Below are 26,605 nucleotides of genomic sequence, written 5' to 3'. Positions count from 1 at the left end.
TTCATCACAATAACCACATACACTACACACTACACACTACACACTACCATCATCACAATAACCACATACACTACACACTGCCTTCATCACAATAACCACATACACTACACAATACCTTCATCACAATAACCACATACACTACACACTACCTTCATCACAATAACCACATACACTACACACTACACAATACCTTCATCACAATAACCACATACACTACACACTACACACTACCTTCATCACAATAACCACATACACTACACACTACCTTCATCACAATAACCACATACACTACACACTACACAATACCTTCATCACAATAACCACATACACTACACACTACCTTCATCACAATAACCACATACACTACACACTACACACTACCTTCATCACAATAACCACATACACTACACACTACACACTACCTTCATCACAATAACCACATACACTACACACTACCTTCATCACAATAACCACATACACTACACACTACACACTACCTTCATCACAATAACCACATACACTACACACTACACAATACCTTCATCACAATAACCACATACACTACACACTACCATCATCACAATAACCACATACACTACACACTACACACTGCCTTCATCACAATAACCACATACACTACACAATACCTTCATCACAATAACCACATACACTACACACTACCTTCATCACAATAACCACATACACTACACACTACACAATACCTTCATCACAATAACCACATACACTACACACTACCTTCATCACAATAACCACATACACTACACACTGCCTTCATCACAATAACCACATACACTACACAATACCTTCATCACAATAACCACATACACTACACACTACCTTCATCACAATAACCACATACACTACACACTACACACTACCATCATCACAATAACCACATACACTACACACTACCTTCATCACAATAACCACATACACTACACACTACCTTCATCACAATAACCACATACACTACACACTACCTTCATCACAATAACCACATACACTACACACTACCTTCATCACAATAACCACATACACTACACACTGCCTTCATCACAATAACCACATACACTACACACTACACACTACCTTCATTACAATAACCACATACACTACACAGTACCTTCATTACAATTACCACATACACTACACACTACCTTCATCACAATAACCACATACACTACACACTACACACTACCTTCATCACAATAACCACATACACTACACACTACACAATACCTTCATCACAATAACCACATACATTACACAATACCTTCATCACAATAACCACATACACTACACACTACCTTCATCACAATAACCACATACACTACACACTACACAATACCTTCATCACAATAACCACATACACTACACACTACCTTCATCACAATAACCACATACACTACACACTACCATCATCACAATAACCACATACACTACACACTACACACTACCTTCATCACAATAACCACATACACTACACACTACCTTCATCACAATAACCACATACACTACACACTACACAATACCTTCATCACAATAACCACATACACTACACACTACCTTCATCACAATAACCACATACACTACACACTACACACTACCTTCATCACAATAACCACATACACTACACACTACACACTACCTTCATCACAATAACCACATACACTACACACTACCTTCATCACAATAACCACATACACTACACACTACACACTACCTTCATCACAATAACCACATACACTACACACTACACAATACCTTCATCACAATAACCACATACACTACACACTACACAATACCTTCATCACAATAACCACATACACTACACACTACCATCATCACAATAACCACATACACTACACACTACACACTGCCTTCATCACAATAACCACATACACTACACAATACCTTCATCACAATAACCACATACACTACACACTACCTTCATCACAATAACCACATACACTACACACTACACAACTACCTTCATCACAATAACCACATACACTACACACTACCTTCATCACAATAACCACATACACTACACACTGCCTTCATCACAATAACCACATACACTACACAATACCTTCATCACAATAACCACATACACTACACACTACCTTCATCACAATAACCACATACACTACACACTACACACTACCATCATCACAATAACCACATACACTACACACTACCTTCATCACAATAACCACATACACTACACACTACCTTCATCACAATAACCACATACACTACACACTACCTTCATCACAATAACCACATACACTACACACTACCTTCATCACAATAACCACATACACTACACACTGCCTTCATCACAATAACCACATACACTACACACTACCTTCATCACAATAACCACATACACTACACACTACACAATACCTTCATTACAATAACCACATACACTACACAGTACCTTCATTACAATTACCACATACACTACACACTACCTTCATCACAATAACCACATACACTACACACTACACACTACCTTCATCACAATAACCACTTACACTACACACTACACAATACCTTCATCACAATAACCACATACACTACACAATACCTTCATCACAATAACCACATACACTACACACTACCTTCATCACAATAACCACATACACTACACACTACACAATACCTTCATCACAATAACCACATACACTACACACTACCTTCATCACAATAACCACATACACTACACACTACCATCATCACAATAACCACATACACTACACACTACACACTACCTTCATCACAATAACCACATACACTACACACTACCTTCATCACAATAACCACATACACTACACACTACCTTCATCACAATAACCACATACACTACACACTACACACTACCTTCATCACAATAATCACATACACTACACACTACCTTCATCACAATAACCACATACACTACACACTACACACTACCATCATCACAATAACCACATACACTACACACTACCTTCATCACAATAACCACATACACTACACACTACACACTACCTTCATCACAATAACCACATACACTACACACTACACACTACCTTCATCACAATAACCACATACACTACACACTACACACTACCTTCATCACAATAACCACATACACTACAAACTACACACTTCCTTCATCACAATAACCACATACACTACACACTACCTTCATCACAATAACCACATACACTACACACTACACACTACCTTCATCACAATAACCACATACACTACACACTACACACTACCTTCATCACAATAACCACATACACTACACACTACACACTACCTTCATCACAATAACCACATACACTACACACTACACACTACCTTCATCACAATAACCACATACACTACACACTACACACTACCTTCATCACAATAACCACATACACTACACACTACACACTGCCTTCATCACAATAACCACATACACTACACACTACACACTGCCTTCATCACAATAACCACATACACTACACACTACCTTCATCACAATAACCACATACACTACACACTACACACTACCTTCATCACAATAACCACATACACTACACACTACACACTGCCTTCATCACAATAACCACATACACTACACACTGCCTTCATCACAATAACCACATACACTACACACTACCTTCATCACAATAACCACATACACTACACACTACCTTCATCACAATAACCACATACACTACACACTACCTTCATCACAATAACCACATACACTACACACTACACACTACCTTCATCACAATAACCACATACACTACACACTACACACTACCTTCATCACAATAACCACATACACTACACACTACACACTGCCTTCATCACAATAACCACATACACTACACACTACCTTCATCACAATAACCACATACACTACACACTACCTTCATCACAATAACCACATACACTACACACTACACACTACCTTCATTACAATAACCACATACACTACACACTGCCTTCATCACTATAACCACATACACTACACACTACCTTCATCACAATAACCACATACACTACACACTACACACTACCATCATCACAATAACCACATACACTACACACTGCCTTCATCACAATAACCACATACACTACACACTACACACTACCATCATCACAATAACCACATACACTACACACTGCCTTCATCACAATAACCACATAAACTACACACTACCTTCATCACAATAACCACATACACTACACACTGCCTTCATCACAATAACCACATACACTACACACTACACACTACCATCATCACAATAACCACATACACTACACACTGCCTTCATCACAATAACCACATACACTACACACTACCTTCATCACAATAACCACATACACTACACACTACACACTACCATCATCACAATAACCACATACACTACACACTGCCTTCATCACAATAACCACATACACTACACACTACCTTCATCACAATAACCACATACACTACACACTGCCTTCATCACAATAACCACATACACTACACACTACCTTCATCACAATAACCATATACACTACACAATACCTTCATCACAATAACCACATACACTACACACTACACACTACCTTCATCACAATAACCACATACACTACACAATACCTTCATCACAATAACCACATACACTACACACTACACACTACCTTCATCACAATAACCACATACACTACACACTACCTTCATCACAATAACCACATACACTACACACTACCATCATCACAATAACCACATACACTACACACTACCTTCATCACAATAACCACATACACTACACACTACCTTCATTACAATTACCACATACTTTACTCACCACTTAAATATTGTAACGATCTATACACTGGCTTCATCAGTAAATAAACTAAGACAAATATACAAATAATAATATGTCATATCTTGTTGTTCAAGATTTGCTACCTGGAACAAAAAGTTCCAAGTAGCACTGGCTATGGTGAGCCCGTAGTGGTATATATCATAATTTGTAAGACTACAAAAATAAATATAAATTTTAAATAACAATTTTTTAAGGTATACAATTTATGTATTTTTTTTTTTTTTTTTTTTTTTTTTTTTTTTTTTTTTTTTTTTTTTTTTTTTTTTTTTTTTTTTTTTTTTTTCTTACAAGTGTGTAGAGGAGAGGAGACTCACTGAGAGTGGGTGGCGCGGGAGGGAAGGGTCTGGACCTCCTTGCCACAGACCTTTGCCATCCAGTATGCCTGGGTTCGCTCCTTGCTGCGTCGACGCTGGCTCTTGGTCTTTCGAAGAGCATGCCTCACGAGCTGGCGCTGGGCATCGCCAACGGTGAACACCTCATAGCGGCGGTCCATGATGGCTACTGTGGTCACAACTCTGTTTATGCCAGAGACACTGACAGAGATTCCTCGGGGTGGGACTTGATCTTCAGATCTAAGAACTCGAGGTGATTACTCTATCAACTGTATTACGGCGTCCCACATATATATGTGTTTGGAACATATATTTATACTTATAAATATGGCTCGTCAGGCTAGTCTTGGTGTCTTTTTTGTCCATTACCCAATTGTGTTCTTAATCTTTCTTAATATGAGTGATGCTAAAGCTCGGAGATGAGCCTTTTGTACGTGTTTTTGTTGTTTTTTGTTGAATATAATTAAATTTCTTGTAAGTCAATAATTATTACTAAGAAAAGTTAAGTCCAGCACTTTATGCCAGGTCCACTGGCCTTGTACAGGTCGTGCTATCACTGAACTGTTTACTGTTGAGGTTAACATTCTTGGTCAAATGTGGCCTTAATGTCCAAGTAAATGATGTAACCGCTGTCATCACTCGGCTCAGCCCTGGTATGTTGGTCCACAACATTTGTATACTGTCTAGGCACGCTGGGGGAACACGCTGCGGAGTTTCCGCAGGATTAAGTCATATACCAGAGGATCTGACACTACATCGATCTATTTTAGAGTTAAGCAAGAAGGCATCCCAGGCGATCGATGGGAGCGAAATGTGGTGGGAAATGTCTAATTTGTAGAGAGGTTGATTGGTTGGTTGGATGATTAGATGTATGAATGGATTGTTAACTCTGTCTGCTACTGCTGTTCTGGTAGAACCCTCTTCTCTCATCTATGCATGTGATTCCACTTCATCCCTCCTCATACTGCTAAAGCTATCTCCCTCAAACACACAATTCTCTTTGTTCTAGCTCCACATACTCTATGCTTCTGTAATGTATCGCACACACACACTCACACACACACACACATCCTTAAAGCTCCCAAGCCAATCTTGGCAGCAAAGTGGGTTGCCATTAGATCATCCTTCTCCTGATTGCTGGTTGCAACAGTTCCATCCTCCCGGTTTAGAGGTAGGATTGTGTGCTCAGATGAATATGCCTGCCGATCTTTATATAACTCTTTCACCAGTATACGACTGGTGAAAAATTTTGCTTGGCTGTTTAAGTCCCCCTTGAGCAAGGCATTCCACTCAGTTGCGTCAAGATCTGAGCAAAATGCTGGCAAGTTCTCACTGTCCGAAAGCCTGATAGTTCGGACAGATGTTTCACCTCGATCTGTTGGGATAACCAGTGTAGTAAACACAGCCTGGTGGTCTGAAGAACCAACACATCCCGTAGGTCTGCAATGAACTTTGCTTGCAGGAAGGTGAGATACGACAGGATCGAAGAACGAGCCTGATATGTGGTTGGAAAGCTCACAAAATTTTCGAGGTTGAAGACTTCTAAGCGTTCATAAAAATCCCCCTGTATGAGATCCTGGCTGAGGTCACTGAACCGACAATTATAATGTGCTGGCATTAACAGGAGGTTTAGGTTGTCCATCAGGAAGTTGGCTGGGGGAAGCACCCTGCCATTGAGGTCTGTGCATTGCACATATGAGTATTGATTCACCAGGATTTATGCACGTTTTGAAGACCATAATTTCAAGATGACCAGTGATGACCACATCAATGGGTTGGGCATGAACAGTTTTGCTGATACACACTGCAACAGCCCCTCCTTGACCCTGCTTGTCTCGGCGCATCCAAGATGTATAACCGGCAACTTAAACAAAGTTCTTAGGAGTCCTGTCATCTAGAATTGTTTCTAGCACAAACATGACATCACGACGATGAGTGTTCACAAAGCTGTGTGTGATATCACCAAGATTGGTAATGAAGCCCTTGATACTAGCAAACATTATTGTAATTGACTCCTATTGTATAATATAAACATTATTGTAATCTGCGTTTTGTTTGAGAAGACAGCTGTGTATGGTGGCAGACCTCGCAGCTGGTGTGCTGGAGGTGTGTAAATCTGAGGTGCTGAGTAATGCACAACGCCATCTGCAGTGTTTGGGTATAGATAGTACAAGTGCTGACAAGTAAGAATGTGTACTTAGTCTGAGTATTTCTTGGAATTGTCAAAGATCATTTCTTTAAACATTTGATCTTGTCTATCCAGATCCCTTTTGGTTCGACATTAGTCCTTTTGATGGACATGAGTCTTCGATCGCAGTGATTGCACCTGAGATCACTCCGACAGGTTTCAGGCGTTTGACCCCTGTGAATGCATTTAGAGCAGGGCCTTACTATGAGGCTGGGGAGTTGTCCAGACTGATTATTGCCAGAGCTAAGCCGCTGATTCAAGAGTTGAGACCCGTGATGTGTGTGTGCTGCTGGTGTTGACGGTGTTCAGGGCCATGTTGAGGTTGGTGATGCAGTGCCTGGTTATGGTTATGTTGTGGTTGAGGGTGTGGAGGCCGGTGTTGACGGTGTTCAGGGCCATGTTGAGGTTGGTGATGCAGTGCCTGGTTATGGTTATGTTGTGGTTGAGGGTGTGGAGGCCGGTGTTGACGGTGTTCAGGGCCATGTTGAGGTTGGTGATGCAGTGCCTGGTTATTGTTATGTTGTGGTTGAGGGTGTGTGCTGCTGGTGTTGACGGTGTTCAGGGCCATGTTGAGGTTGGTGATGCAGTGCCTGGTTATGGTTATGTTGTGGTTGAGGGTGTGGAGGCTGGTGTTGACGGTGTTCAGGGCCATGTTGAGGTTGGTGATGCAGTGCCTGGTTATGGTTATGTTGTGGCTGAGGGTGTGGAGGCTGGTGTTGACGGTGTTCAGGGCCATGTTGAGGTTGGTGATGCAGTGCCTGGTTATTGTTATGTTGTGGTTGAGGGTGTGGAGGCTGGTGTTGACGGTGTTCAGGGCCATGTTGAGGTTGGTGATGCAGTGCCTGGTTATGGTTATGTTGTGGCTGAGGGTGTGGAGGCTGAGAACGCTGGTTAGGGCGGACACGCCTACGCCCACTCCTTCTAGGCATATTCTGGCAGTTAGAGTTTTGATTTGGCCCTTTTACATATATCAAGTGATGTGTGGTTAGTCTCCATAGGTGGGCTTCCTTCTCACTTGCCTCTTTACTATAATATTACAGGAGGGGCGCCCGGCGGTGTCCATGATAATCTCATACCCCCAACCACCATTCCTCCCCTCTTCCTTCCACCTCTCTTCACATGCCCCACTATTCCTCCACCTTCCCCCCCCCCCCTCTTTACCCTTTCCCTCCTCTCCCCTCCCCTTTCTTACCTTTTTCTCTCTGCCTCCATCTTCCCCGTCTCCCTCGCATCTTCCCCAGTCCCACCCTTGTTCCCACCCCATGTCCCTATCATCTCCCTCCTCACACTTGTCCTTACTTCACTCCCTTCTTTCCCGCTCTCCTCCGTCTGGCCTCCAATCTCCACCAGACAGCTATTTACATTTTTATCAATATATAAAGAGGAATTGGGCAGGGGTCTTTGTTTTTTATCTTCCCTCCCTCCTTCCCTCCTCTCCTTCCTCCTTCCTCCCTTTCCCTCCCTCCCTTCCTCTCCCACCTACCCTCCCTCGCGCCCCTTCTCCTGCCCACCTCTCCTTTTATTATTATTCCCTTGTCCCAATCTCCCCTCATCTATCTCATGTCTCCCTATCAGTGTAACATTTTCCTGGGTCACAATTTTTATGATTAACTCTACGGAAAACACGTCCACGATCTCATATTAAAATTCAAAAATATTACCTGAGGGGTTTATATACTGACATTTATTAAAAAAAAATAACTTAATCCAACCCCGACCATCCTACATCCAGCCCATACCCAGAATATTCCCACTGCAAAGTGGGGTGAGGATAACCCAAGCACCCGGCCAAGCGTTGCTGTGGCTCAGCAACGCATGTGCGTTGCTGAGCCACTCAACCTTCCCTGTCCCCCAGTCCTCCCCACCATTTCCCCCTCACCCGTCTTTTCAGCCACCCAACCATTCCCCACTTCCCTGTCCCCTTTGTCCTCCCCACCATTCTCCATTCCCCCTCATCCCCTCGTCCCACCATCCCAAACTCCCCTGTCCCCTTGTCCTTCCTTACCATTACTCTTTCCTTTGTCCCCTCGTCCTCCCCACCATCTCTCACTTCCGGCACCTCGTCATCCCCACCATTCCCCACTCCCTCGTCTGATGCCTTCCCAAATGGTCTGATGTTCCCATCAGAAAATTGGGAACATCAAGTGATCTGATGTTTCAATCACTGAAATATAAGAAAAACAGCTAAAAAATAAAATGACAATATAAAAAAAAATAAACTATACTCACAAAATTAATGGTATGGTAAACAACACAGTTCAATTCCAACACAGTTCACGCAAAATAAATAAATCTAAATGGAAAATAATCAAAATCTATGAAAATTCAATTTATCAATGCAATCACAAACACTGAAATGGAATTGTAACATATTTATAATAGCATGTGTGTTGCTCTTACATGCAACAGACGGCGCTGTTTTTCAATAAAAAGCATAGTTTTACCTGTCATAGGAGTGGCATTTATACTTATACCTACGAAATGAACGGTATGGCAAACAACACACCTCAATTCCAACACAAACACAAACAAATTCACACAAATGTCACACAAACTAATTAAATTAAAAATAAAATATATCGAAATCTATGAAAATAAAATTTATCAATGCAGTCGGAAACAATGAAATGGAATTTGCGACATATTTATTATAGCGTGCATGTTGCTATTATGTGCAACAAATAGCGCTGTTTTTCAAAAACGCATGTTTTTACCTGTCACAGGGGGGGGGGAGGGCATCTATATAGTAGGTACATAAAAAGACGCGCCTACTTGAATGCAACGTTGTGTCAAAATTTCAAAGCAATCAGCGAAGAACTTTCGGAGATTTCAGTGTGTGTTGCTCTTACGTCCAACTGATGGCGCTGTTTTTAAAAAAGCGTGTTTTTTCTTGTCACAGGTGAGGCATGTATGTAGTAAATGTATAAAAAGACGCGGCTATTCGAATGCAACGTTGTGTCAAAATTTCAAAGCAATCGATAAAGAGGTTTCGAAGATTTCCCTCACATGAAAAACACAGTTTTTCAGAAAAAGCATGTTTTTTTTACCATCACAGACCTGACATCTATAAAGTATGTATATAAAAACCTGCTCGGGTGCGAATGGAACTTTGTGTGAAAATTTCAAATCCTCCTTTGAAGAAGGTGAAGAACTTTTGGAGATTAGCGGTTATGCACAAACGAACATTTACATTTTTATTTATATAGATGAGTAGGAGCCATGAGGAGGATTCTATACCCACTAACTTGGTACCCCCCAAGCTATCACCATAAAAAAGCCACGCCACAACATGGTCAAGAGCAATGCAACTTATGATACCAGTGAATCCTCTAAGGTCCCTGAGGCTTACAACTGAAGCAAAATTAGCGTTTCAAGCATGATGTACAAAGGATTTTCTCATTATTACATTACGTTAATGTGATTTCATTGTACATTTTTATTATTAGTAATGGTAATGTCTTCTCAGACATAATAACATAGGATAAAAAACCTTGGGAGTTATGGGATGTGAATTGAGCGAGATATCCAGGAACTTTGTTTCCAGAGTAGTATGGATATGGGTGACTATGTGCAGGTTGTGCCCTGCTCTTACTGTAGTTTTTGTCTTTGCCATTATGGTATTCGTGTATTCTTCCTGTCATTTTTCTGTAATTATGATGTGGCACTCTGGTGCCTCTTCTTTTATGCTTAACTTTATGTGCCTTGCTTCTGCCTGCTAATCATGTGTATGTATTTTGTATTTTTGTTTGTGTTAACGCTTCCCAGATCTGTTTGTGTTACTTGCTGTTCTGTTATTGTCATGTTACTGTACTGTTCACGGTTTTGTCTTTATTTGTTCTGGTGGTTCGGCACCCTTGCTTTTATTATTGTATTTATTTGTATTTTTCCAATATATATATAAAAAAGATGCTCGCTGGCTCGGCGCTCTCACTTCACCAAGTGGGACTTGTAAACAACCCGAGCAAGGACAAGATGCAGTGTGGTTAACTGTTAATTTAACCTAGAATATTTTGGTAATTCTGGAGCCAAAACAGCCAACTGAATTACCTAAACCAATACAACTATTTCTTCACACCCAGACAATTCCACTTGAGTAGTCGGAAAGCTTATATATAACCAGAGGTACGTCCAAAGCCGAGAACACTCCAAGCTTACCTTCCACTCTCCAAAGTATTAGGTTCATTAGAGATATATAGTTTGTTGGCCAATTTATCAATGCCTTAATTTAGACAAAAGTATGGAACGGTTATAAGTGTGACACAACACCAAAATAGGTTGGTGCAGATTGTTGCATTGTTCCACCCTTACCCATTACCTGATCATACTTACCTATTTGTACCTATTTGGTCGACAGTACCATTTTGTAGTAATGGACTAACAGTAAACTAATTTTTGAAATATTAATTTCACAGTCCCCAAAAAGCTAAAATCAAAACATAAAAATTCCCATTCCTAGTACTGCACCTATATGTAGTACATTAGGCCTATAATCGCGAGAATTAGGCCTAGGATTGCTAGCAAAGGTTAGGTTAGGTAAGCTTATACATGAGAGTTATTATTGAAAAAGTTTCCAGTTTGTCAAAATTAATTAATACAAAAAGTTAAATTTCTGGTGGTCCATCACAACATATTGGTAGTGTCGACCAAATAGTTACTAAAAGAACTTTTACAATCAGAGGAAAGTCAATATTGCTACCTTAACCATGAACTATGAGTGTGTGTTGAGTCACAAATCGCATTGGTAAAGTGTGGTACAATTTTTATATATATTCATATAAATTTCATACAATTTTCATATTTTTTACGTTAATTAAAAGTCTAGAAAATTTCCGTTTGCAAGAGATGATGTGAGTGGAAGCCAGTGTGGTCAGCAGAGCTGGGTACAAGCACTCGGATACCTCCTTCAAATCAAGCTAAGTCAGCTATAGCAGATTCCAAACACGTCTTCATTTTAAGCACGGAACATAACGTCATTAATTCGTCTCTTAAACTGGGGGGGGGGGCAAGGTTTGAGGGTTGTGATGGTGTAAAGTTTTCAGAACGATAACTGGTGACCATGGTGTACAGTCTGTGATGGTGGAGAGTTACCAGGACGCTAAGTTGTGACAATGGTGTACAGACTGGGATGGTTTAGAGTTCCCAGGACCCTAAATGGTGACCACGGTGTACAGACTGGGATGGTTTAGAGTTCCCAGCACGCTAACTGGTGACCATGGTCTAGAGACTGTGATTAAGGAGATACCTGGTTGATACCTGGTTGATGTGGTTCTGGGAGTTCTTCTACTCCCCAAGCCCGGCCCGAGGCCAGACTTGACTTGTGAGAGTTTGGTCCACCGGGCTGTTGCTTGGAGCGGCCCGCAGTCCCACATACCCACCACAGCCAGGTTGGTCCGGCACTCCTTGAAGGAAACAATCTAATTTCCTCTTGAAGATGACCACGGTTGTTCCTGTAATATTTCTGATGCTCGCTGGTAGGACGTTGAACAACCGTGGACCTCTGATGTTCATACAGTGTTCTCTGATTGTGCCTATGGCACCTCTGCTCTTCACTGGTTCTATTCTGCATTTTCTTCCAAGTCGTTCACTCCACTACGTTGTTATTTTACTGTGCAAATTTGGGACCTGTCCCTCCAGTATTTTCCATGTGTATATTATTTGGAATCTCTCTCGTCTCCTTTCTAGTGAGTACATTTGGAGAGCTTTGAAACGATCCCAATAATTTAGGTGCTTTATCTCGTCTATGCGTGCCGTATATGTTCTCTGTATTCCCTAAATTTCAGCAATCTCTCCTGCTCTGAAGGGGGAAGTGAGTACTGAGCAGTACTCAAGACGGGACAACACAAGTGATTTGAAGAGTACAACCATTGTGATGGAATCTCTGAACTTGAAGGTTCTCGTAATCCATCCAAATCATTTTTCTGGCTGACGGAATACTTGCTTGGTTATGCTCCCTAAACGATAGGTCGTCGGACATCATTATTCCCAAATCCTTGACATGCTGTTTTCCTACTATGGGCAGATTCGATTTTGTTTTGTACCCTGTATTATGTTTAAGAGCCTCATTTTTACCGTATCTGAGTACCTGGAACTTATCATCGTTAAACATCACGTTATTTTCTGCTCCCCTCCCCCCCAAAAAAATGAAACCCAATCGAAAGGAGAGTGCACAAGACGCTAACTGGTGACCATGGTGTCCAGCCTGTGATGGTGATGAGATCCCAAGACGCTAACTGGTGAACAAGGTTGACAGACTGTGATAGTGGAGAGTTCCCAGGACTAATTAGTTCCTCATATTGTTTGCTGATGGTACAAATATTATGAGGGGGATTAAGACAGAGGAAGATAGAATGAGGCTACAAGATGATCTAGACAAACTGAGTGAATGATCAAACAAATGGCTACTAAAGTTCAACCCGAGTAAATGTAAGGGAATGAAACTAGGCGGTGAAAACAGGAGAACAGACACAGGATACCGAATGGGAGATGAAGTCCTTCATGAAACGGACAGAGAAAAAGATCTAAGAGTTGATATCAAGCCAAACCTGTCTCCTGATGCCCACATCAAAAGAATAACATCTGTGGCGTTTGCAAGGCTGGCTAACATCAGAACTGCCATCAGGAACCTGTGCACGGAATCATTCAGAATCTTGTATACCGCATCTATAAGACCAATCTTGGAGTATGCGGCCCCAACATGGAGCCCATAACTTGTCAAGCCTAAGACGAAGCTGGAAAAAGTTCAGAAGTATGCTAGAGGTACACTAGGCTAGTCCCAGAACTAAGAGGAATGACACACAGGAATCACAATATCGTGCTGCATCAAATGAACAAATCCACAAGGGATTTGTGGATTCGTGGACCCCCCCCCCCCCATTGTGGCATTGTTCATTTGATGCATACGCTATTGTGATTTCTGTGTGTAATGAAGTAAGGGCGAAGAGGTAGAACAGCTTATAGATAGATATCGAGTGCATGGGGGAATTGTGTAAAACCCTGGTTTGTGTCTCGGAGAGGCTGCAGGATCGAAGTAAGCTCAGCAGAACTTCTGGTTGCAATTCTTTTGACCATGTTGTAGCTCAGTCGATTAAGGCAGCGTCTGGGATCCTTTCGGACGTAGGTTCGAACCGTCGTCACGGCCCTTGTGGATTTGTTCTTTAGGGGGCATGAGTTACGATGACAGGCTGCACGACGACACTGGAAGACAGAAGAGCAAGGGGAGATATGATCACTACCTGCAAAATTCTCAGAAGAATTGACAGGGGGGTTGATAAAGATAAACTTTTTACCACGGGTGGTACGTGTACAAGGGGACACAGGTGGAAACTGAGTACCCACATCAGCCACAATGACGTTAGAAAGAACTTCTTCAGTGTCAGAGTAGTTAACAGATGGAATGCATTAGGCAGTGATGTGGTGGAGGCAGACTCCATACATAGTTTCAAATGTAAATATGATAGAGCCCATTAGGCACAAGAATCTGTACACCAGTTGATTGACAGTTGAGAGTCAGGACCAAAGAGCCAGAGCTCGACCCCTGCAAAGTAAACAAGGTGAGTACACACACACACACACACACACACACACACACACATACACACACACACACACACACACACACACACACACACACACACACACACACACACACACACACCAGCATGACAATGATTTACTGAGGAGATGGTCTATTATAATACAGGGATTATTCGAATCTGGGGCACCAACCAGACAAGAAAGAATAGAGACGGAAAAATATGAATTGCATGAGATATTGAGGTTTATTGGAGCAGGAATGGCAGAACACGAGGTGGATACCAGCTGCCGGGTTGGACCTTACAATTGTACCAAGAATAGACCCGTTCTGGTGCAATTCTCCAATGAGGAGGCTGTGGAGTACATAATGAGGAACAAGTATTTACTCAGAGGAAGTGAAACCCATTACAATGAGTTTATAGAGAGGTTTATGACGAAAGATGAGCAAATAGCTCACAAGAATAGATGGCAAGCACGACACCGAACTAGCTTTTCAGGTAGTCTCACCTCCCAGGTCGCATCCTCCCCAACTCAGCCCTCCTATTTCTCCCCCCCTGCCTCAGCCCCCCAAACGCCCCTGCTTCATCCACCCAAAACCCCCCTGTCCCTTCCACATTTGCACCTCCCCAGCGATTCCCCTGCCCCTGCTACATCACACCTGTCAACGACCCCAGTGGGTCAAGCTATGCCCTCCCCAAACCCACCTTCCCAAATCCCCTCCCCTACTACCCCTTCCTACTCCCCTGCCCCTTCTACCCCATTGCCTTCAATTCCATCTACTCCATCCCAGCTTCCACTGCACCCCTCTACACTCACCCCCAAACCCCACCCAACCCTCACCCCTCCTATACACCTCCAGCTCACATTTAACCCCCTCACCTTGTGACCCCCTAACACCTTCCCCCATCTCCCTCTTCCCCTCTTCTACCCCAAAACCCCGACCTACCCCCGATTCCCCCCTAACTAATACACCCTCTCTTCACCTCCCAGCAACCATGCTCCATTCTCCTCTCAGCCCTCTGCCCTCAATATCCCTCTCCCCCCCCCAAACTCTCAACCTCTATCTGACTCTCAGTCTCACTCTATTTCTCAACCGCCCCATGCTATTCAGACCCCTAACTTTCAGGCCCATTATGCCCTTCCTACCCCCCCCCCTAGATGCCCAGACCCCATTCGCCTACCAGGCACTCCCAGGCACCCCCCTAGCACCCCCCCATTTACCCCCACAGCCCCACTCGCCCCCCAGACACCCCCCAGTCCCCCTCAGACCCCCGGTGAAAGGGGGAACTCTGACACCCGAGTTTCCAAGAAGAGTCACAAGGTTTGGTACACCAATGCTTATCGGGTAGCCAATAAAGCAGAAGAGATAAAAGAAAGAGTTAGTGAGGCAGACCCAGACATAGTAGCAATAGTGGAAACTAAAGTAAATGGCATGATCTCGGATGCAATCTTTCCAGAGGGGTACCAGGTGATAAGAAAAGAAAGGACACAGAGACAGGGAGGAGGAGTGGCACTCATAATAAAGCGGAAATGGAAGTTTGATGAGCTGGAAAATCCGGGTACCAATGAAAGCACGAGCTTCATATATGGAACTCTGACAGTGGATGGGAAGAAGATTGTAATCTTGATACTCTACAATCCCCCACCAAACAGTAGATGGCCCAGGCAGGAGTACGAGGACAGCAACAGGACATGTATAGATGAACTGCAGAGGGCAGCAACTATAGCGCATAGAATGAGAGCGAAGCTGCTGGTCATGGGGGACCTAAATCACGGAGAGATAGATTGGGAAACGAGGAATCCCCATGGCGGGGAGGAGACCTGGGGACCGAAGCTGGTAGACGTTATTGACAGGAATTTCCTAACACAGCATGTGAAGGAAGATACTAGGGAAAGAGGAGGGGATACGCTCAGCCTATTAGATCTCATTTTCACCCAGAATGTAGAAGACATCGAGCAGTTAGAACATGAAATACCACTAGGAGCCAGTGACCATTGTGTCCTAGTCTTTGACTACATGATGGAGCTTAAAATTGTGACCAAAGGACAAGAGGTCCGGGAAAGGAGACTTGATTACAGAAAAGGGGACTACAGAAGGATAAGGGACTACCTGGGAGAAGTGCAGTGGGAGGAAGAACTTAGAGGAAAACAGTGCAAGGTATGATGAACCAAGTCATATGGAAATGCAAGGACGCTGAAGAGAGATTTATTCCAACAATACAGGAAAAAAACAGGAGAGAATATAATAACCCATGGTTTAATAGACAGTGTCAGGAAGCAAAGGTGAGAAGCAGGAGGGAGTGGAGGAAGTACAGAGGACAACAGGATTAGATGTAACAGAGCTAGGAATGATTACATTAACATAAGACGAGTGTCGGAAAGAAATTATGAGAATGATATTGCAGTCAAAGCGAAAAAGCAACCAAAATTACTACATAGCCATATAAGAAGGAAGATGTCGGTAAATGACCAAGTGACAATACTGAGGAAAACAGAAGGGGCATATACAGAAAGCGACAAGGAAATCTGCGAGGTACTGAATGCAAGTTTCCATGGAGTGTTCACAACTGAGCCTGAGCAGCTCCCATTGTTAGAAGCGATTACCCTAGATGAAAGACTATCAGATATAGAGGTGACAGCAGAGGAGGTAATGAAACAGTTGACAACACTGGATGCAAATAAAGCTGTTGGACCAGACAAAGTATCACCGTGGATACTTAATGAGAAAGCGCAGGCTCTCAGCGTGCCTCTGGCAATGATCTTTAATGAGTCACTTATGTCGGGAGAATTGCCCAGTTGCTGGAAGGAGGCAAATGTCGCACCGATTTTCAAGAAAGGTGATAGGGAGGAGGCACTTAATTACAGACCCGTATCACTGACAAGCATCCCCTGCAAAATACTTGAAAGAATAATTAGGCTAAGACTTGTTGAGCACCTGAAGAGCATTGGGTTTGTAAGCAAGCACCAACATGGGTTCTGGACAGGGAAATCATGCCTTACGAACCTTTTAGAATTCTATGATAAAGTAACAAGGATAGGCAGGACAGAGAAGGCTGGGCAGACTGCATATTTCTTGACTGCCAAAAGGCCTTTGATACAGTACCGCACATGAGACTGCTATACAAACTTGAGAGGCAGGCAGGAGTAAGCGGAAAGGCCCTAGCATGGGCAAGGAACTACCTAACAGGAAGGAGCCAGAGGGTAATGGTAAGGGGCGTGAAGTTGGACTGGCGAACAGTAACGAGTGGAGTACCTGAAGAATCGGTGCTGGGACCAATCTTCTTTCTAATTTACGTAAATTATATGTTTATAGGAGTGGAATCATACATGTCAATGTTTGCGGATGACGCAAAATTAATGAGAAGAGTTGTGACAGACGAGGATTGTAGGATCCTCCAAGAGGACTTAAACAGGTTGCAGAGATGGTCAGGGAAATGGCTACTGGAGTTTAACACCAGTAAATGTAAAGTTATGGAAATTGGATCAGGTGATAGGAGACCAAAGGGACAGTACACAATGAAGGGGAACAGCCTACCTGTAACGATTCGAGAAAGAGACCTGGGAGTGGATGTGACACCTAATCTAACTCCTGAGGCACATATAAATAGGATAACGACAGCAGCGTACTCTACACTGGCGAAAATTGGAACTTCATTCAGAAACCTAAATGAGGAGGCTTTTAGGGCGCTTTACACTGCCTACGTGAGACCCGTCTTAGAGTATGCCGCGCCATCATGGAGCCCCCACCTGAAGAAACACATAAAGAAACTGCAGAAGGTTCAGAGGTTTGCGACGAGGCTTGTCCCAGAGTTACGAGGGATGGGATATGAAGAGCGTCTGCAGGAACTGAACCTTACGACACTAAAGAAAAGAAGGGAGAGAGGAGATATGATAGGGACATATAAAATACTCAGGGGAATTGACAAAGTGGAAATAGATGAAATGTTCACACGTAATAATAACAGAACGAGGGGACATGGGTGGAAACTGGAAACTCAGATGAGTCACAGAGATGTTAGGAAGTTTTCTTTTAGCGTGAGAGTAGTGGAAAAATGGAAATCACTTGGGGAACAGGTTGCGGAAGCAAATACTATTCATACTTTTAAAACCAGGTATGATAGGGAAATGGGACAGGAGTCATTGTTGTAAACAACCGATAGCTGGAAAGGCGGGATCCACGAGTCAGTGCTCGATCCTGCAAGCACAAATAGGTGAGTACAAATAGGTGAGTACACACACACACACACACACATACACAGGGGTGGATCTAGATAGATCTAGGGGTGGTTCTAGATAGAAAACTATCACCTGAGGACCACATAAAGAATATTGTGCGAGGACCCTATGCCACGCTTTCTAACTTCAGAATTGCTTTTAAAAACATGGATGGCGATATACTAAAGAAATTGTTCACGACTTTTGTTAAGCCAAAGCTAGAATATGCAGCGGTTGTGTGGTGCCCATATGTTAAGAAGCACATCAACAAACTGGAAAAGGTGCAAAGACATGCTGCTACGGGCTGCTTCCTGGGGTGTGTGTGTTTAAAACCAATAGTAGCTGGTAACAGTTGATTGATTGACAGTTGAAAGGCGGGCCGAAAGAGCAGGGTGTTACAAACCTTACATCCTGTGGACGTTAGTTTCAATTATAAATTTGTTGGTGGACACAGTGGACAATGTTTGACAGGAATAAATCTACAGCTGATATCTGGGAGGCCGCGAGTCACCAGTAATACTCCGCCAAGCAAAGTAGTTCCTTCTCAGCTGGAGATTGTTAGGAATGATGTGAACTTTAATAGCCTAACTATGTGAGGGAAAAATGGACTCAATCAAAAAGCATGCATTAGGAATATGGTAAATAAAGTCAATAAAGTGTTTGAATGCAAATGTAAAGAATAGAGTATAAAGGGGCAATGACACAAGAGAGGTGGACGCCATCTTGACGTGAGGGGATGTAGATCGTTGACGACCAGACCTGGCTTTTCTGAGGGTTTTTCTGCGGCCGCACAGTCAGATAAACCATCATTACCTGGTATCAGGGTTGCAAGATAGGGTAGAGTAGTAATGCAGTCTTTGGTGATGTTTTATAAGAGAGAGTACAGGTTTCCTAGAGGTTTATATAAGTGTGTCACCGGTTGATAGGTGTGGTGGCTGTGTGCATGGTTCCAGGTTTGGGACTGTCAGCCATAGGGTAACCAGAGCCCGCTTGGGAGTTTTTATTTTTACAGAATGACCTTGAGTTGTTAGGAGTACAAATTATTATATATATGTTGTCATGTGTCTTATACATATAAATTTGTGTTGGACCCTGCTGCATCTTAGCACACTAAGAGTGGATTTGGTAGCACAACAAATTGTCGACAATCCTAGTGTTAAGGTTTGAAAGCTTCAAAAAAGGTTCTATCCCAGTGGCTGTTAGCAAGCACTATGGGCTATTATTGCACATGGGAATGGTGAAGACGGAACTGCTAAGAGAGATAATGATGCACTGGGTAGATGAGCAAATTCTCCAACCAGAAACATTAGAGCAACCCCGTCCACCAGTGGTGCAAATGTTGTAACTACAGGAAAGGTGGAGACTCGCATGCAGTGGCAGGCAGAATTGGAACTAAAGAAGTTGCAGTTGGAGGCAGAGCAAGCTCAGAAGAGGCTAGAGGCAGAGCAAGCTCAGAAGAGGCTAGAGTCAGAACAAGCTCAGAAGAGGATAGAGGCAGAGCAAGCTCAGAAGAGGATAGAGGCAGAGCAAGCTCAAGAACTAGCTATGAAGAGGTTAGAAGTGGAACAAGCTCAGAAAAAATTTGAGTTAGAGATTAGGCTAGCAGAATTGGGAATTTGATCAGAAAATACCGGTGTTGTTGATTCAGGAACACCTGGGCAGTTAAAGGTTAACAAGAATGTCAAGTTTCCTCTATTCTGTGAGACTGACCTAGATCAATTATTCACTCACTTGGAAAAGTTGGCACTGAGTATGGAATGGCCTGAAACACAATGGGTATCTCTTCTTCAAGGTCAGTTGGTGGGAAAGGCACAGAGGATATTTGCAGCTATGCCTTTGAGTGACAGTTTTGACTATGACAAGGTAAAGGCAGCCATCCTTCCTACATCTCAAATTGTTTCTGAGGCTTATAGGCTAAAGTTTAGATACTGAGACGAGACCCAAGTCAAACTTTGGTAGAATTTGCACAAGAGAAATATAATATGTTTAATAAATTCTTAGATGCTGAAAAAAATAGGGCTCTGGACTCTTAAAAATTTACTCTTAATAGAAGAATCTTTATCTTGCATACCTTCACATTTACCTTTATCTTGCATACCCTTGAATCATTAGCAGGGAGCCGGTCTGCCGAGCGGACAGCACGCTGGACTTGTGATCCTGTGGTCCTGGGTTCGATCCCAGGCGCCGGCGAGAAACAATGGGCAGAGTTTCTTACACCCTAGGCCCCTGTTACCTAGTAGTAAAATAGGTACCTGGGTGTTTGTCAGCTGTCACGGGCTGCTTCCTGGAGGTGGAGGCCTGGTCGAGGACCGGGCCGCGGGGACACTAAAAAGCCCCGAAATCATCTCAAGAAGAAGATAAGATATACCTTCTAATGTAGCTTTATATTTGTCAGAGAAATTACCCAGAGATATTTATGAGTTGGCCAAATTAGCAGATTAATATGAGTTGATGCATACAGTAACTTTTAAAAATTAAATTCAATCAAATAGACAAGGATCTGGTCGAGCAGTAAACTCCTCAGTCAGATTTGGGTCCCACATGTACCCAACAGCAGGTCAAGGAAACACTTTTTCAAAGGTGCCAGATGGTAAAGAGAGTAATGTGAAACCCAAAGAGGATCACACCAGTAATAAGCCTCACCCAGAGTTGAAACAGTGTTCCTACTGCCATAGGAAGGGTCATGTTGTTAAGAGTTGTTGGTTTCTTCATCCAGAAAAGAGGCCTATGGCACTCAGTGTGTGATGGGAGGAAACCCAAATGCGTACCAAAAATAATGGGAAAAAAACACTTGCTATTAATCATTTTGGAGAGTGTCTATCAAATGGAAAATTACAGTGTGTAAATGGTTTGTGGCATGATGTTAAAATTTTGAGGGATACAGGAGCATCCCAATTTTTATTATTATAGAGTGTTACACTATATACAGTCTACAGAGACTGGGGAGGTAATGATTATACAGGGAATCACTGGAGATGTCCAGACTGTACCCTTGAGGGAAGTAAACCTTGTCTGTGATTTTATTAAAGGCAAAAGTTTAGTAGGTGTTAGTCCTAAATTACCAGTTGCTGGCATTGATCTAATTGTGGGGAATGATCTTGCTGGTAATAGAGTTAAAAGAGATGACCACCCAATAATGCTAACTAAGCCAGAGGTGATTAGGGCATGGACAGATTCTGAGGACAAAGTAATGTACCCAGCATGTGCCGTGACCCAGTCAAAATCAGAGTCTCAAATATCACAAACTTCCGATAATGTAAATCAGGAGACAAAAATAGAGGTTAACAAATTAAATAGTGAAGTGGATCTCGGTGTCACTTTTATGGCCAAGTTGGAAGAAGGAGATGCGAACAGGATGGGGAGCATCTCCACCAAACCACCTAGGAAAAGGGGAAGGGGAGAGTGTAGTCCAGTTACCACATCTGGCTCTTCAGACTTGAGATCAAAATATAATTTTATTTATCAGCAAAGAACTGATCCTACGTTGAATGACTTGCATGATAAGGCAGTAACTGAACTAGAGGCAGAATTGAAGGCTATGACTTATTACTACACTAAAGAGGTGTTGATGCGGAAGTGGAGACCTAGGAGCTCACCTGTGTCACACACTTGGGAGGTAGTTAATCAAGTAGTCCTACAGAGGGGTTATAGAGAAAAAGTGCTAAGTGTAGCCCATGATTCACCAATAGGCGGTCATTAGAGTACTGCAAAAACATATAATAAAATAAGCAAGTATTTTACCTTGCCTGGATTAAAGAAAGATGTCATCCAGTATTGTAATTAATGTCCTGTACGTGTAAAAAGTGGCAAACCAAACCAGGTAATACCAAAAACCCCTTTACAGCCAATTGGGGTGGCTGAGGAACCTTTTACTCATATTATCGTTGATGTAGTAAGCCCATTGCTTAGAACCAAGAGTAATAATATATATATAATCACCATACTGTGTCAAACTACACGCATTACTGAGGCATTCACTGTGAGAAATGCTATAACGAAAGTGGTAGTAAGGCACATATGAAATTTTGTACTATTTCTGGTTTATCAAAAGTAATACAGACAGATAATGGGGCCATTTTCACTTCCAAAGGTTTTCAGCAGTTATGGGGGGAGTTTGACATCCTCCATAAAACATCCACTACTTACCATCCTGAGAGCCAAAGTACTTTGGAAAGGATGCTCCAAACCCTTGAACAAATGCTGAGAACCAGTTGCAAGGAAATTGGCAGAGACTGGGATGATGGTCTTCCACTGATGCTCATGGCACTGAGGGATACTTTTCAGGAGTCCCTGGGGTGTTCACCCAACTCATTAGTTTTTGGACATGAGGTGAGAAACACACTAACCATCTTAAGAGATGAGTTGATCGGAAATCCGAAAAGTGTTGTGCATGTAAACTATATCCATGACTTACAAGATAAGTTAAACAAAAACAGGGCTAAAGCCTTAATTCATCTTAAAGAAGCTCAAGGAAAGATGAAGGCACAATATGATAAAAAACAAAGCAACGACATTTTGAGGCAGGTGATAAAGTGGTGGTACAAATGGCACGACAGGGACCAGCATTGTTGCACAGGTTCCAAGGTCCCTATACAGTGATAATGAAACTCAGTCCCACCAATTATGTAATCCAGACACCTGATCTTAAGAGAAAGGAAATAGTAGTGCATGTGAATAGGATGACGCTAACACAGAAGGGAACTACCAATACCAACCAGGTGCTTAGTGTAGCCCATGTAGATGAGAATAATAGGGAATGTTATTTTGATAATGTACCTAATGCTCATGTACCTTATTTTAGCAATGGGGAGTGGTTGGCTGATGTCCAGAAGTTGGTGGAACATTTGTCATCAGAGCAGAAGCAGGACTTGGAGCAGTTGATGACTTCTCATGCAGACATCTTTGGCGATATTCCCACCCAGACTACAATTATTCACCACGACATCAAAGTGACAGACAACCAACCAGTCAAGTCACACCCCTATAGTTAATCCTGCAAAGCTGAATCTCACCCGGAAAGAGGTCGTCTACATGCTTCAACATGGATTGGTGAGACCTAGCAGCAGCAGTTGGAGTAGTCCTTGTATCCATCCTTCTTAGTTCCAAAGAAGAATGGAACTCACAGGTTGGTCATTGACTACCGTAAGCTGAATGTTATGACTGTTGATGATAACTTTCCAATACCTAGATTAGATGATTGCATAGACAGTGTTGGTAAGGCCAAGTTTGTATCCAAACTAGATTTGTCAAAAGGGTACTGGCAAATTCCTTTAACACTAAGAGCATGGAAGATGAGTGCATTTACAACTACAGATGGGTTGTAGGAATTCACTGTAATGCCTTTTGGGCTGAAAAAAGGCCCCAGCAACTTTCCAGCGTCCTATGAACTTTGTGTTAAAAGACATACCACAATGTAGAGCTTACTTGGATGATATTGTAATTTATCACAATAATTAGGAGGACCGTATGAAAAGTTTAGCTCAACTATTAAAATGCTTAAAGGAGGCTAATTTAACTGTAAACTTACACAAATGTACTTTTGCTAGAGCTAGTATTTGTTACTTTGCATATAAAGTGGGAAATGGGAAGGTGTTACCACTCAAAAATAAAATAAATGATATATTAGAGTATCCAGTGCTGACTAGCAAGAAGGATGTACAAAGATATCTAGGAATGTGTGCTTATTATAGGAAGTTCTGTAAAAATTTTGCAGCAATAGAAGCTCCTTTGATAAATTTGCTATGTAAAAATGTAAAGTTTAGATGGTCTCAGGAATGTCAGGATGCATTTACTAAATTAAAAGGAATGTTGTCATCTGGTCCAGTGTTAGCTACTCCTGACTACCTTAAGCCATTCAAACTATATGTAGATGCTTCGTATTAGGGTGCTGGTTCTGTGCTAATGCAAGAAGATGGTGAGGGTATTAATCATCCAATACATTACTATACTAAAATGTTTACCAAATGTCGACAGAATTACTTCACAGTAGAGAGAGAGAGGCTTTGTCATTATTACTAGCTGTTAAAAGATTTGACATTGATGCATCAGCCCATACTGTTGAAGTGTTTACTGACCACAACCCCTTAACATTTATTGCTAGCATGAAGAACTCCAATCAGAGAATTGGAATTAAGGTGGGCTTTATTGTTGCAAGAGTACAATCTAGTCATCAAACAAAATTCCATGAAAATTAAATGTAGTAGCAGATGCACTTTCTAGATTGCCTAAACCTGGGGTGACTTAGGGTTGTAATACTGCACAGAGATGTATATATTATTGTGTATCTATTGTTTATTATATATCATTTACTGTTTCTTTACAATTATCATGAAATCTGTTTGAGGTGTTAATTTTATGTGAAAAAAAGTGAAATTCATTCATGAATTTCTCATTTTTTCTCCACGGGGGGGGGGGGGGGAGTGTTACGAACCTTACCTCCTGTGGAGGTTAGTTTCAAGTGTAAAATGTTGGTGGACACAGTGGAGAATGCTTGATAGGAAAATATCTATAGATGATATCAGAGAGGCCGCGAGTCACCAGTAATACTCCGCCCAGTAAAGTAGTTCCTTCTCAGCTGGAGAATATTAGAAATAATGTGAACTGGAATAGCCTAACTATGTGAGAGAAAAATGGACTCAATCAAAAAGCATGAATAGGGAATATGGTAAATAAAGCCAATGAAGGATTTGATTGCAAATGTAAAGAATATAGTATTACGGGGCGATGACGCCATCTTGACTTGAGGGGAGGTGTATCGCTGACAACCAGTCCTTGCTATTTGTGGGGTTTTCTCCGGCTGCACAGTCAGATAAGCCTCCCTTTCTATCTAAACAGGGATGCAAGATAGAGTAGAGTTGTTATGCAGACTTTGGAGATGTTATGTAAGAGTCCAGGTTTCCTAGAGGTGTAAATATGTGTGTCACTGGGTTGATAGGTCTGGGGGCTGTGTGCATGGTTCCAGGTTTGGGATTGTGTGCCTTAGGGGAGCAAGAGCCCGCTACGGGTTATATTATTGGCCCTTCTGTTGTAAGGAATAACATTTCATATATGTAATAGCATGTGCCTTATATATATAAATTTGTATCTTTGTACTAGGATGTTTTCATTTCCCCTTCATTTTCCCCTAGGCTCAAGTAAAATTTTCTATTCCCCAAGATAACATTTAAAGGTCCGCCACCACTAAATTCTTGACAGGCCTCTATGTCACACAACTATGACAAAATTCTTTGACACAACCCATGACAACGGCTAATGTATCCCCAATACACAAAAATGATGACAGGAGGCACTGAACTACAGGCCAGTGTCCTTAACTTATACCATGCAAGGGGATGGAGAAGATCGCGAGGAAAAAATCTAGTAACACATCTGGAGAGAAGGGACTTCGTGACAACCCAACAACATGGGTTCAGGGAGGGTAAATCTTGCCTAACAGGCTT

This window comes from Procambarus clarkii, chromosome 37 (assembly GCF_040958095.1).
Source record: "Procambarus clarkii isolate CNS0578487 chromosome 37, FALCON_Pclarkii_2.0, whole genome shotgun sequence".
Taxonomy (NCBI): domain Eukaryota; kingdom Metazoa; phylum Arthropoda; class Malacostraca; order Decapoda; family Cambaridae; genus Procambarus; species Procambarus clarkii.
Note: the sequence above shows the minus strand (reverse complement) of the source record.